At 40.6% G+C, this 14,829-nt stretch overlaps 1 protein-coding gene and 1 long non-coding RNA gene across 22 annotated transcripts in view; both read left to right on the forward strand.

Annotated features, from left to right (window-relative positions):
• Kalrn (kalirin RhoGEF kinase) overlaps positions 1 to 14,829 on the forward strand; it is a 636,773-nt gene that overhangs the window by 103,774 nt on the left and 518,170 nt on the right. The window lies entirely within an intron of this gene.
• Positions 1,597 to 14,093, forward strand: LOC131424669 (uncharacterized). The gene is made up of 3 exons (XR_009228061.1): positions 1,597 to 9,841; positions 10,476 to 10,711; positions 10,985 to 14,093. It is a non-coding gene; the product is annotated as an uncharacterized LOC131424669 (long non-coding RNA).

Genomic DNA, 14,829 nt, shown 5'->3' on the forward strand with positions numbered 1-14,829 from the left:
CTCATTCTCGATCAGTGGTTTGGAGAGAAGCCAGGAGACCCTATGGCACAGAGGACAGAGTACTGGGCCCAATATATCTGTCCTTGTGTGACTTACTGGCTGTGTGGCTTTAAGGAGTCTTTTAATTGTCTGAGCCTCAGCTCTTTCATCACCAAAATAATAATAGTAACCTTCTCTATTATCCTTTTGGGCTTAGCATGAGACTCAGCTGATATTAGTATCTAGGAAACTGTAAGCTATGAGGCATGGAAGAGAATGATCCCGCCCCTGGAAAAGCCTTCCAGGGGCTGAAAGCCAGCACACACATCAGGGTGGGGAAGCATCAGCTTTTTCTGGCCAGCCAGGCTCCTTTTCACTAGAAGCAGACTTGGTCTCCGTGTCCCCTCTTTTTCCTGAATAGCATGGCTGTGTTTCTTGGCTTGGATCACTGAGATAATTGCTCCCAGTCTTCCCTTTCCAGTGAGCACTCCGCCATTGTGCCTCAACCACAGCCATTGGCTGAGGCCTTCCGCAGTTCCTGACTTGGGGGACTGTGTTCTGCTCAGCCTAATTTCTTTGCTGGTTTTATAAATATTAAGGTTGTTAATCTTCATTACAGGGTGTTAGCCAAGAATAATGGTATTAAAAATTCATATGTTAACATGGGGGAAAAGAGTAAAAAACCAAGCAAAATTGAACAATTTTGATGTTCTAAAAGCTTCCAGTGAAAACTAAAAAGCCTCTAATGTGTGTGTTCATTAAAAAGACTATGGCTTCAAATTCTTTTCTGAAAGTGAGGTATATATTCTAAATGAATAAAAAGGTCAAAATTTTATTTTAGAGAAGAATATTCTGGGCAATTAGAAGCTATCAATTTTGCTATCATTTAAAAGGTTTGGATTTGCAAGGTGGTTTTCTTTTTCTTTTTTTATATTTTTTTAGTTGTCAATGGACCTTTATTTATTTACTTATTTATATGCGGTGGTTTTCTTTTTTCTTTTCTTTTTTATTTATATATGATAGCAGAATGCATTACAATTCTTATTATATATAGAGAGAGCACAATTTTTCATATCTCTGGCTGTATACACAGTATATTCACACCAATTTGTGAATTCATACCTGTACTTTGGATAATAATGATCATCACATTCCACCATCATTAATAACCCCATGACCCCTCCCTTCCCTCCAACTCCTCTGCCCTATCTAGAGTTCGTCTATTCCTCCCACTCTCCTGCTCCCTATCCCACTATGAATCAGCCTCCTTATAGCAAAGAAAACATTTGACATTTGTTTTCTTTGGGATTGGCTAACTTCACTTAGCATTATCTTCTCTAACTCCATCCATTTACCTGCAAATGTCATGATTTTATTCTCTTTTATTGCTGAGTAATATTCTGTTGTATATATATGCCACATTTTTAAAATCCATTCATCTATTGAAGGGCATCTAGGTTGGTTCCACAGTTTAGCTATTGTGAATTGTGCTCCTATAAACATTGATGTTAAATATATATTTTTTTAGTTGTCAATGGATCTTTATCTATCTATCTATCTATCTATCTATCTATCTATCTATCTATTTATTTATATGCAATGCGATGCTGAGAATCGAACCCAGTGCCTCTTGCATGCTAGGCAAGTGCTCTACCAGCTCCGGTTTTTATAAGCCTCCACATAGACTTTGTTCTTTAAATTTGCTTTTGTGTGTATATTTTCTCATTACAAACTTTTTACTGAAGTATAACTTACATAAAGAAAGTACATAAATCCTAAGTGTACAGTTTGAGGAATTTTTACACACTAAACACACATGACAGTCAACTCACAAATAAAGAAAGGGGACATTACCTGCACCCCAGGACATTGTTCCTTCCATTCACTACTTTCTTAAGAATCATTCTGTAGTGACTTTGAACACCACAGGTGAGTTTGCCTGATTTAAAACTTTATTCTGATGAAATGCTTGATTATATCCTGTTTTATGTCTGTCTTCTTTTGTTCAACATTTTGTCTGTGAGATTAGTCCATGTTATGTGTAGCAATTGTAATTTTCATTGCTGTGTAATATTCTACTATATAAGTATAACCCAACTTATTTATCCATTTTACTGTAAAGGTATCTTGTTGTGGGGCTCTTAGGAATAGAGTTGCTGTGGCCACTCTTGTATACCTCTAATGATGAACATATACTTAGTTTCATGCATTGTATACTTAAGAGGAATTACAAATAAATGCTGCCAGTTACCAGTGAATACTGTCAAATATATTCCCAAGTGGTTGTAATGATTTATATCTCCACCAGCTGATAGGAGACTTCCTTTTGTTTCATGTCGTTGACAATACTTGATATCATTTTTTTTCTTCATTTTAGTTTTTGCTAGATGATAGCATCTGCTAGGTGACAATAGTGTCAAATTATGTTTATTTGTTTGTTTTTTGCATTTCCCTGATAACTAATGAGGTTGATATGTTTATTGGTCACTTGGATATTCTTTTTCATAATGTGAATCTTTTTTGCCTCCTTTTTGCTATTAAATTGTCTTCCTTTTCCTGGTTGAGTTGTAGGAATTCTTCATGAATTCTGGATATGAGTCTTTTGTGGATTATACATATTTTGAATATTGTTTCCAGTCTTTTGCTTGCCTCTTTACACTCTTCTTGGCATATTTATGTATTTGTGTAGAATAATGTTCTATTAGTTTTTAATAATGTCCTATTAATGTTTTATTTATTTATTCTTAGTACTGAGATTGAACTCAGGGTTGCTTAACCACTGAGCCACATCCCCTTTTTATTTTTTTATTTTGAGATAGGGTCTCACTAAGTTGCTGAGGCTTGCCTTGAAATTGTGATCCTTTTGCCTCAGCTTCCCAAGCTGCTATGATTATAGGCATGCACCACCACATCTGGCTATTAATTGTTTTAAATTAATTAACTGAATAATTTTACAGTAGAATGCATTTTGATGTGTAGTACACAAATGGAGCACAACTTCTCATTCCTCTTGTTATACATGGTTCAGGGTCACTCCACTAGTGTAATCATACATGTACATAGGGAAATAATATCTCTTTCTATTGTTGGCTATTATTTTTAATGTTAACCAAATTTATCAATTTTTTCCTTTAATAGTTAGTGCTCTTTGTGTTCTGTTTAAGAAAACTTTGTTTACCCTGTTGTTTTTGTATTTGATAGCTTTATTGCTTTACTTTTTACATTAGATCAGTAATCCATTTTGAAGTGCTTTTTGTGTAGGGTGAGGGAAAAACTCTTTTTCTTTCTATTTAGCCATACAGGTGACTGTATGTGTGGGTCTGTTTCCTGCATTAAAATTTGGAGATGCCATGGAGTAATTTCATATTACTTTGAGTTTGATTTACTAAATAAGTAGCTAGTCTCTGGGGACAGACAGGGAGGACCAAGATAGGCCAGAGCATGATCAGAGGTCTAGGAAGTTTCCAGATATGAAATCCATTGACCTATAGACTTCTCCAAGTAAAATGACTGTAATAGAATCACGATATGAACACATAGTTAACAAACCAGGCAGTTAACTGTCCTCTCTGTTAGAAGATGGATATATCATAAGAAGTGGAATTTAAAGGAATACAATACCTACTTTCAATTTAATACAACTTCTCACAAGAGCCAATTGAATATGGTTGTTACTTTGTCTAATGCCAGTTCTCCTCACCGCAAGGTAAGCATTCTCTGCAAACAGGCTTGGTTCATGCCCATTTCTTGGGGTTCATCACATCTGCCTGATAGGAGTACTTAGGAATTAGACACCCAGAGCATTTAATTTCTTGCTTATCTTAATTACTCTGTGGAGGGATTTTTGTTGGTGTCCAGCTGCTTCTAGCAGCCTGAAATCTTTTAGGTTTTGGAGATTCTAAAGGAGGTAGGGCTGGGAGCGCCTAAGCTAAGGAGGGTTCCCTCAGATGAATGAGCACCCCTTTCCCAAGGGTCCCATCCAGTTTAAATCATGGAGGGACCTCAACTCTCTGGCAAAGCCCCAATCCATCAAGATAATATTCCTCTTCTCTATACTCACGGTGGTAGATGGAGCATACTTCTCCCTCCTAGGAAACATCGGGATCTGGTCCAGGCACCATTTGGAGAGTTGCCTTCTACCTCTGCTCCTCTCTCCTGGCCCTAACCTGAAAGTCTGAGCTGCCATCACTGGGAAACATCGTTCATTAAGCAAACCTCATTGGAGTAATAGCCTCTTTCTAAGTTTCCATTTGTTCAAAAAGTACACTTGAGTACCTTCTGTATACCAGTACTCAAGAACTTCCTCAAGGGAATTAGCTTACCTGTGTCAGTGTCAAATGATAGTCTCTAGTTAAACTTGGGGACTGACAGAAACCTTACCAACACTTGATCATCTGACCTCAACTCTTGCCCATCCCTGTTCTCTGTTATTTCAAGCATCTCGCCTGCCTTGTCTGTGCATCATGCCCCACTTCATATATCCATGTGACTTGAGATAGTCCATGTCCTATTAACCACGGGGAAGCCAACCCAGATGGCAGATTTTGCATAGTAACATACACAAACTGGGCACTGGTGGACGCTCTGGTTACCCTACCCATGCTCTTCCACACCTTGAGATCTTCTCTGTTGCTTCAGGGTCTGCTGTCAAGCTTGGGTCAGAGGGGTGCCCCTGTCAGTTCCGTCAGGAGGAAATCTTTTTCATATATTGGGGTCCTGGGTTCTCCCTCCTGCTTAATGACAAAAATATAACAGATACGAAGTTAGGGTTACCGTGTGATGTACTAACATTTGTCACATTTCATTTCAATCAGGAAAGCGTCCTAGTTACTACAAGTCTTTGCCAGCCCAGAAGTTACATTACTTTGATCTTGTCCACTCATTTGTGTGGGAAGTTAAAGAACCTAAAATATTTCTGCTACTACTGCTACTGCTAAGTATATGTTGAACAGCTAGAGATTTTAGTTCAGGCTCTTTAGCTTCTATTCTTTTAAATACACATTTTTTTTAAAAGACTACTGTTTTGTTTGTTTTCATTTTTTATTTAATTTTTAATTAATTGATGCACGTTTAAAAACCATTGTGTATAACAGAATCACAGACTTTCAGAACACAGAGATATTAGATATCATTAGTTCAATCTTCTCATGACTAAATAATATTGTGAGATCTCTCTCCCTGAAGATATTTTTAAACATCTTTCACAATCACGGGAAGTCAGAGCTGGAAGAGAACGAAGGACTGTGCTGGGCCAGCAGTATTTTTCTATGGACAGGAACCTGAGGCCCCGAGGAGAACTGTGACTGGATCATATAGATGGTGCTGGGGTCAGGTCCTGGGTGTCCAGACCCCCAGCCTGCCTAGACAAGGCTACCTCTTACCTCCAGTTCTGCTTCATAGTTGTTACCCGGAGACAATCAGGAGTTTCTCATAGAATCTGTGAATGTGCTTGTCATGAAACATTAATCAGTGCCAGAATTTAGGGTAACATGGAAATAGTCAAAATGTCCTTTGGGCTAGAGCCATGAGTCCCAGTGGGAGTGGGCTGGGATAAGTAGTTATGTTAATAAAACCTTTCCACATTAGAAGTGTGAGTCAGATTCGATATATAAATATCATTAAGAAGTTACACACAGAGGGAGTTTAATTTTAGTCCAAATAGATCATCTGTTTGCACCCCCTTCTGAAATAGAGGCGGCAGAAGTTGTTATGTCTTTCAAATTACATTGATCACTACCGAGAGGAAAACATCCTGGAGGAGGTCATTTTCCTTGTGGACTGCTGTCCTGGATACTGTCTGTCTCTACAAAGCTTGAGTTTCCAGAGCAACCGGGAAAGAGTGGAGAGTGTGCCTTTCTCCTCTTTGCTTTAACCCATTCAGGAAATCTCACATCAGCTCTTCCCCCTGCACTGTGTAGCAGACCACGGGGGCTGTGGATCTGGGCTGGTGACGGTGCACAAAGTCCTTCTAAGGAGGAGACATGGAATTCAGTCATTCTTCAGTTTCTTGGGAGCTCCCTTTCTGCTCGGGCTCCCTTGTGAGGAGATGTACCTGGTGGACTTCAGAAATTGATCTGCCCCCTTTATGTGACCTCCACTCTGCTGCTGCTCCTTAAGGTCTTCTCATGGATGTTTGTAGAGAAGATGAGTGTACATTATAGCCTCCATTGGGCTTGTGTCTCATGACTGGAAGAAGCCAGATGGGAGCATTATAGGAGAGACAGCCCACCCCTCCCAGGAAGTGCCCCGTTTCACAGGGAGACAATAGCCAGTTGTCTGGTAGACGCTATATAAAGCAGAGCTGAGCAGAGGGTCTCTTCATTATCTCTGGACTGCCAGCACCGGTCCTAAGCTACTATAGCTGTGGAAAGAAGCTGGATCTGAACCGAGAGCGTGATTCTGTTCTCCCTGGACAGGCCTTGTTCCCAAGAGGCATTCATGGGTTGATCTGCAAAGCAATCCTGAGCTCCCTTCTGCCTGTTGGGGGATTTTTATGCAAAGGGGATCTCCATTCCTGGAATTCTCTGAAAGCTCTCTCTGACATGCCCTCTGCAACTCATCATGTTAATGGGAAGGGAGGGCTTGGAGGCCAGCCAGTATGCCCCCACCCCAGCCATGTCAGGACGGCTGTATTGATTGCAGAGTCTGAGGAAGGTTATGGCAATGGATGGGGATTCACTTGGCTTTCACAAGGCAAGATAGTGGAGAAATAAAACTGGCCCTAGAGCCTGTCTTCTTAACTGGGCTCCCAGCCAAGGCTTCCCTGCCAACCCCCTTCCCCACTGCCTGTCATGCACACACAACCAGATCTAGCTTCCCTGAACACCACTTAGTCTAACTCACCAAGTGCTTAGAAACCTTTAATGGGTTATCTTTGCCTGGACTGAAGGCCCTACAAGATCAGGTGTATATCTGCAAACAATTGCCTATACAACTTCAGCAAATTCCACTAGTCAGATGGGGCCTCCTCACAGAGCTCTGAATATCCCACACCTTTCCCCAGGTTTTCTCTTGTGTTGTTTCAACTTGTTTCTACCGGCTGAAATCTGGACAATCCTTGAATACCTGGCTCATGCCATACTTCCCTGGCCACTGGCTTATGTAACTCTTTTTTTCTTCTGAGCTTTCTACCACTTTTAAACTCATTTAGCCACATTTTGCCTTCTCCCTCCACTAGGTGTGCAATAGCCCATCTCTGTGAAGCCCCTTGAGGGCAGGGACCTCTGTAACCTCCAGCCCAGTGCTGAATGTGAGATGAGCATACAGTACGGGGGTGGAGGGGGAGAGATAGATTCTTGAAACAATGAAGTCTCTCTGGACAATTTAGCATTATTTCCCTTTTGACCTGTGCTCAGGCACCCATTTTAAAGTGAGATCCAGAGGAGTTTAATGGGGGGTGGAAGCAGGTGTCTAGAAAGGTCTCCAGATGAATGTGTTCAAAAGCAGAATTGAGATGGATGAAGCAGGTGTTAGAGGCAAAAACAAACAAAAACCATGGAAAACAAGGAATTGAATTTGACATACCTTGGAGATGGAAGGTGAGTGTACTGGGCTTAATAAATGTTCCTTGAATGTTCATGTCTACCTGGGACCTCAGAATGGGACCTTGCTTGGGAATAGGGCCTTTGCAGATAATAGTTAATGAAATAAACTCATGCTAGATGAGTGTGGCCCTGAAATTCAGTGATTAGCATCTTTATAAGAAGAGCAGAGAATGCACAGAGAAGAAGACAGAAGCATACCTGAGTGATGTAGCTTCAAGCTAAGGAAGGCCAAAGATTTCCAGGAAACACCAGAAGTCAGGAAAGGCAAAGAAAGAATCTTTCTTGTAGTCTTCAGAGAAGGCATGGCCTTGTGGGCACCTTGATTTTGAACTTATATCCTGAATTGTGGAATAATAAATTTCTGTTGTTTTGAATCACACATTTTGTGGTAACTTGTATGGCAGCCCTGGGAAACCAATGCAGTGGGGTTCACTGTATATATTAAAAATTCCAGGGAAACAAAATGCTTAGATGACTGTGTAGACACTTAGATGACTGTTTTCAGCACTAGGACCAGCACTGAGTTTCTAATTGTGGTAAGAAATTTAAACTTGTTATTCATGATGGAATTATGACAAGACCTACATAGGGGCAAATCCACTCTTGAAAGCACCTCGTCCCTTAGGTGGAGGTGACCTATCAGATACTTGGGGCATCATGACCTTAATGGAAAGCCATGGGCAGAGCCTTCACTATTATGTGCAGGAAGAAGAAATCATACTAGATGGGGTCTATTGAGTGCTTACATTTTTATGCAGAAGAAATCTGGTTAGAATAATCACCAGGTATAGAGGAAGTACATGCAAGAGGAGGGTAATGGGGTGTACTATGGTGGTTTGTGTGAAAAGGTGCACGGAATGTGGGTAGGGTGGAAGTGGGAGAGGAGAAGGGGAAATGGTAAATGTCCTAAGCTGGTTTTTGCAGTGAGAGCTATGTAAGAAAACTGCCTTCTTTTTCTGGGACACCAAGAAGCTCTGTCTTTCAGCTAGAAGTCCATAAGAGCTGGGCATGGTGGTGCATGCCTGTAATTTCAGCTACTTGGAAGTCTGAGGTAGGAGGATCATATTTTGAGGCCAGCTTCAGCAATTTATCAAGGCCCTAGACAACTTATTGAGACCCCCACCTCAAAATAAAAAAATACGGGCTGGGAATGTGATAAAGCACCCCTGAGTTCAATTCTTAGAACAACAACAATAACAACAACAAAAGCCCATTACATAGAGGGCAGGACAGGAGATAGCTTGGCCTTTATAGGCACTCCAAAAACTTTTTTCTCTTCACAGTGTCAGAGGTGCCCAGGCATAGTGGATGCACAGTGGGAACCAAGCTGGTTCTATCCACGGTCACCTGTTCTGTGTGAGCAAGTCCATCCTCTCTCTGGTTTTTGGTATTATTTCCCTTTTATGGAGGCTTTCAGGGTTGATGTGACTATTGTGAAAAACATTTTGTAAACCTCAAAATGCTATATAATATTGTATGTTGTAGTTCTCTCCAGGACTGAACAGGAATCTAGATGGAGTCCTACCCTTGGGGTTTGGGGAGGCTCACACATTGTGAGACGTAATGCAGGTTTCAGGGTGGGAGGATAGAGGTATTATGCAGATGGATGGGGTGATGATTGCACAACAGAGTGAGTGCACTCAGTGCCACCAACTTATATACTTAAAAGTAGCTAAAAAGGCAAGTTTTAATGTCTGTATCTTCCCACATTAAACAAACAAACAAACAACAACAAAACACTTCAAGCATTCTTCCCCCAGCTCCTGCAGAAAAGTAATACAAATACTGGATAAACTGTTATTCATGTAAATTTGACACTCCAGGTGTTACAGAGCGGTTATTAACACTTTGTGGTGAATGCTCATATTTGCAGTTATTGTGAGGAATCAGCCCTGTTTACTGGGGCTCAACACAATACATTGTTGTTATTGCTTTTGGATGTCTCTAGAAATTCCCTTGAGAGGGGGTAAATTAGATCATAATAATTGAAATAGAAATGAACTATCAACTATACTCAATAACAAATGATCTGAAATGACTTTGCTAGTTCTACCTCTGTCCTCAAACTTAGTCTCCATCCTCAGCACTACCCTTTCTTCTTTCTCTCTTCCCTTTCATTCCCAATTTGCTCTTTATCCCAGTAGGTCAGGGTAGAAACAGATTCTCATGGCACAGAAATATATGTCTCACATCATTATCCTAGGTACATGTGTGATTACATGAATGGTGCATCTCTACACCGTGTAAAACCAGAGAATTGAAATGTCGTGCTCCATTTATGTACAATGAATTGAAATGTATTCTGCTGTCGTGTACAAGTAAGTAGAACAAATTTTAAAAAAACACCAAAAAATAAAAAAAATAAAAGGAAATACACATCTCATGGTCCTTGTGCATGTCACCAAAAACATTCTGTGTCCATAGATCCTATCCTCTGGCCAAGATCTGCTCCCTAAAGTGAGAGCCATATGAACATCTCCCAGATCATTTAATCCTCTGAGCCTGTGGGCATTCACATCAAAGGCTTATAGGATCACCTCCCAATTTTCTTCTTTCTCTAGCTCCAAGATGCTTTTGAAGATCAGAACCACAGGTATAAATTAACCAGGCACAGAAAGAGAAATCCTGCAGGATCTCATATGTGGAATCTGAAAAAATAGTCTCACAGATTTCATAGACCCCAAATAAAGTGTTTAAGCTTTGATGTTCAAATATTGGGACATGTATTGTGCCTCTTCCAAATCATCCCTAGAAATGATACAGAACACCTTTAATGTAGAATGGCCCATGGTTCCAGGTGATGTTGAGTCCCACCCAGAGCCAGGCACAGCTCTTAAATGTGATGGCTGCTTGTGTTTCCAACAGGCTGCTAGGTTACTAAGAAGGGTTTGGGGGCAAGGAAAATTCAGCACCTTCTTTGTGGGCTGCTTCTTGTTGAATTTTGCTCCACAGGTTGGAGGACAAATTCCAGTCCTTCTAAGTAGGCCTTAAAAGTCTGGGTGGAGTGGGCACTCCTGGAGTCTGTGGAGATTATCAGACAAGAAGCTCATGGCCTTGAGTGGTCAGGAGAGGCAGGAGTAAGAGCCAGTGTGAAGGTGTGGGAGTCAGAAGGAACTTGGAACTCAGCTCCTTGTGGCCTTTCAACTTGAGATTCACAAAGAAAAAAAGCGATATCTCCTCACTGAAAGGTAAGAGTTTAAATCTATCTGGACTCTGAATACTATATCTGTTTTAGCTCCAATGCTACATTTCCATCATGTGTTTAAATCATATCTGAATTATCATGAATCCTTGCTCTGAGGCAAAGTTGAACACCAACTTTTAGTCCTGAGGTGAGGCCTTCAGAGTGGGAATAATGCTTAGTGCCCTCTGGATGGGGCTTATCATCAGATTTATCTACAACAGAGAAGACTGTCTAGAATGTAGAGGCACTAACTATAGTTTTTCCTTTTTCTCCTTAGCAAAATGGAACTTCCTTCATGCAAAGGGAAGCCCTCCTGACTGTAGGTTATTCGAGGGTGAAGAACAAACATGAGTTCCACATACCATCTAATGATACAGGCATATCTAAAGGAGACAAGAAGACGGAATGCATCTTCCTGCGTGGGCAGTGCCTGCTGAGTGAAGGGAGGTTCGTGGCAAAGATGACACCAGTAGCCGTGTGTAGCACTCACTCCTTGAGACTGTTGTTTCTGAAGCTGCAGTATCCTCACAGGACCACAGAGGGAACAAATGCAAACTACCCACAGTTCACTTAGCTGTACTCACTACACTTTCTTCATTGATCACATGACACTGGAAGATGAGAATGATTAAGGAGGAAAAGAAAAAAAAGAGCATTCAATTCTGCAGCATGCTGATATGAGTGCCTAAAAATGTACCTTGGTCAGAAAGTTTCACTGAGCTGGGGCTCATACCCCAGGACTCGAAGATACTCTTGGCAAACCTCTTGTGAGGAGGTTGAACAGAAAATGGAAGCACCCATGAAGGGCAGGTAGTTGCCGCAGGACTTGCCAACAGATGGTTGGCCATTCATACAGTGTGAAGGAACCATAGCTTTTGTGATAATGATATTTGAGCCAGCTTTTGTTTTGTTTTGTTTTTTGTTTGTTTCCAGAAGTATTAAAAGTAGAATGGAACCACCATGTGTGGAGTATATAAAGTTTCACAGATAGGAAGTGGGTAAAGTATTTGTTTTGAAAAATCATCTTGCAGTAATGTAAAAACATCTCAAGAGAAAAATGTCCTCATCTAATGCTGCGTTAGGGCATGCATTTCTATAACCTAAATCTGTTGGTGACACAAAAATATATTTTTTGTTGAAATTCTCCTCTTTTATTTTTTGCAGTACTGAGGATTAAGCATGGTAGGCAAGCACTCTACCTCTGAGCTATATCCCCAGTCCTTTCTAAATTTTATTTTGAGGAAGGGGCTCACTAAGTTGCCCACTGATCTCAAGTTTGTGATCCTCCCAAGTAGCTGGAATTATAGGTGTGAACCACCATGACCAGCTTTGGAGATTCTTTGTGGATATTTACAAGCTAGATACACTTCAGAAAATAGCTATGAGAGCAAAATAGGTTCTAAAACACATAATAGTTTTTAGAATTGGATCTGCAATTCTAAAGAAGAAGAAACACTATAGAAGTAGAAAAAGAAATGAATAAATAATACAATAGAGTACTGATCTATACTTGGACCTTGACTCAGGAATTGAAAGAATAAATCTCATAGACATTGTAAGACTGTAGAAAAACTGGATAGGGTCGAGTAATGTTGTTCTTTTGGGAAATTAAGACAAAACTAAAGTTATTCAAGAAAGAGGAATATCCGAGTATCTTAAAGGACTGCAAAATGTAGTTTCACAGCTTGGAAAGACAAGCCATGTCTGGGGACCCTTATCCTTATTCCAAACCATGGTTGAGTTCTGAGTGTACTCTGAGAAGAACCTGAAACACAATTTCTGGCTGGAGAATCCTGATGGTTGTCCTGATAAACTTGGTACCTCTAAAGTCAGAAGCAACCACCGCTGGCCTAGAGGGCCTTGAGCGTATTGACCTCATATTTCTGATATATAGGCTTGTTCTGGGTCACCTTCTAAGCTCTGTCTTTTCCTCTCAAGCTTCCCTTTATATAATCTTGCTTGTGTGTCATCTGATTTTTTGATGCCTGAGGATTTGCTTCTACCTTTCCATGACCAAGCATTGGCCAAATCACTGTTTCTGTTTACTCAGTTGCAGTTATCTGCCCCCGCTGGGGACTGTCTTCAGCTTTTGTAGCTGACAGCCTGTTTAAATACAACCTATTCTGTGGTCATGCTGAGCCACAGGAAGCACTGTCTTTTGGATTTTGCAGAACTCACACACTTAAATGTACAGGGTCAGTTTTTATAGCTGTTGCTGCATCCACATTGGACAGTGACCTTGGCTGAGACATCCATTACCTCTGTTTCAGATAAATTTATCTGGTATTTAAAATCTCCAATGTGCTTCCTCCAACTTGTCCAGAGCAAAGTAAAATTAAAGACTGCATCAAGTAATGGAGAAAAGCCACATTTTGGGCCTTTGCTGCTTTATGAATCTTGGATGGTTTCAAAGATGGCAGTATAAATGCAGATGGCACTGCTCTGCATTTGCCTGGCATAGCTTTAAAATAAGCAGTGTATTTCAAACCTTCATTGTTGGAATGGTATTTCCAAATACAGACCCCAAAAGCCCTCAGGTGTTTGATTCTAGGATCAAGCTGGAGATTCTTCTATGCAAATATCTCCTGTGGCATTGGAGTGGACCTTGGCTTCTGGGTCTTTTGCTTCCAACTCTTTCATTTCTGGACGCTGGTGTGAATCTACATCTTGAAATACATACCTTAACAAGAATTTCTGACCTGTAGAAAACTTGTCTTTTGTGGAACAAAAGAAACGTATGGAAATATCAAAGTATCAGAAGCAGCAGTCACTAGCGAGGTCATGAACGGAGGTCGGATAACCTGAAAAATAAAGTTCCATGTGCCAAAAGCTATATTTGATTTGTTTGGACTTTATCCTTCATTATTTTCCTCTTTTATATTGATCTTCTGAAATTAAGTGATTTTTCACTATCTGCATCATATTGTGAAAAATGCGAAGTCCGGAAATCGGACAGTGTTTCTTACTTGAGTAATAAATAGGAAGCAGCATGGTGTGGAGGAAGGAGCTTGGGTTCCTCCTCTGCCTTGGCTGCTGACCTAGTCTTTGTCATGGTATCTCTTTGCATTTCTCTCTTTATATCTGTAAAATGGGTGGGGGGACTTTCTGGGGCACTTTTCTGGCTCTAAAATTTAGCAACTCTGTATTGCTGATGGTTTCTTCTGTTTGGAGTTTCTAAATCTGTCACAACTGAGAGGCCAAAGTTTAGGAGGAATGGAAAGTTATAGCTCTATTTGTAATAATGTTTAAAACTTTTCAATGCAAATGCAGATAATTAATTTATCATCATTTCCTGAACGTTTTATACTTTAAAATACTGTATTATAAAATGTAATCTCAAGAAAACCACATTTTTAAATTTTAAAATAAATGGTTGTTCCTGCTTACTTGAAACCCTGCAGTGCCCCTGACCTTAAAGGGTGGTTATCAACTCTGGTCATGCATTAGCATCACTTAGCTTTAATATACCAGTGCTTGCCCTCTCACCCTTAGAAGTTTTGATCTAACTGGCCTGGCATAGGTCCTGGGTACTAGTATTTTTTTAAGAACCAAAGTTGAGAATAAGTGATCTACAATATATATTCAATTCCAAGGGCTGGTTTCTAAGGCCCGACTTTGTGTGACTCAGACCTACCCCCTCCAGACTGAGCTCATGTGATTTCCTCCCATATGCCATTTCATACTTCCTCATCTTTGCGTCTGCTGTTATGGCTTGGAATGCCATTGCTTCAAGAGGCCTTGTCTTTTCTGACCCCCTCTTCCTGTACTGCAGATTTCTTTATTAATGTAGCTCCTATAATACTTTGTAATAGCCTGTTTTGGGCTCATTCTTCCTGTGCTGTAAATATTTTATCCATGATTGTAGCCATTTATATTTATAAACCTCTCACACATAACTTCTCCACACCCAAGCATCTTTCCTTTGTACCAAGAACAGCATTCGCACCTTTAACTGTGGCCTGTGTATACCTGCATGATCTGAACCTGCCCCTGGCTCAGGCCTTTCCTCTGCCACTTCCTACTTGTTCACCTCATTCCAGCCTCACCAGCCTCTGTCTCTAAAGCATGCTGTGCCTCTTCTCATCTCAGAGCCTTGGCACATCTGTCCTTGTGCCTCATTTG

This window comes from Marmota monax, unplaced genomic scaffold (genome assembly GCF_021218885.2).
Source record: "Marmota monax isolate L192 unplaced genomic scaffold, Marmota_monax_Labrador192_F-V1.1 WCK01_AAM20220418_F8-fsc00052, whole genome shotgun sequence".
Classification (NCBI taxonomy): domain Eukaryota; kingdom Metazoa; phylum Chordata; class Mammalia; order Rodentia; family Sciuridae; genus Marmota; species Marmota monax.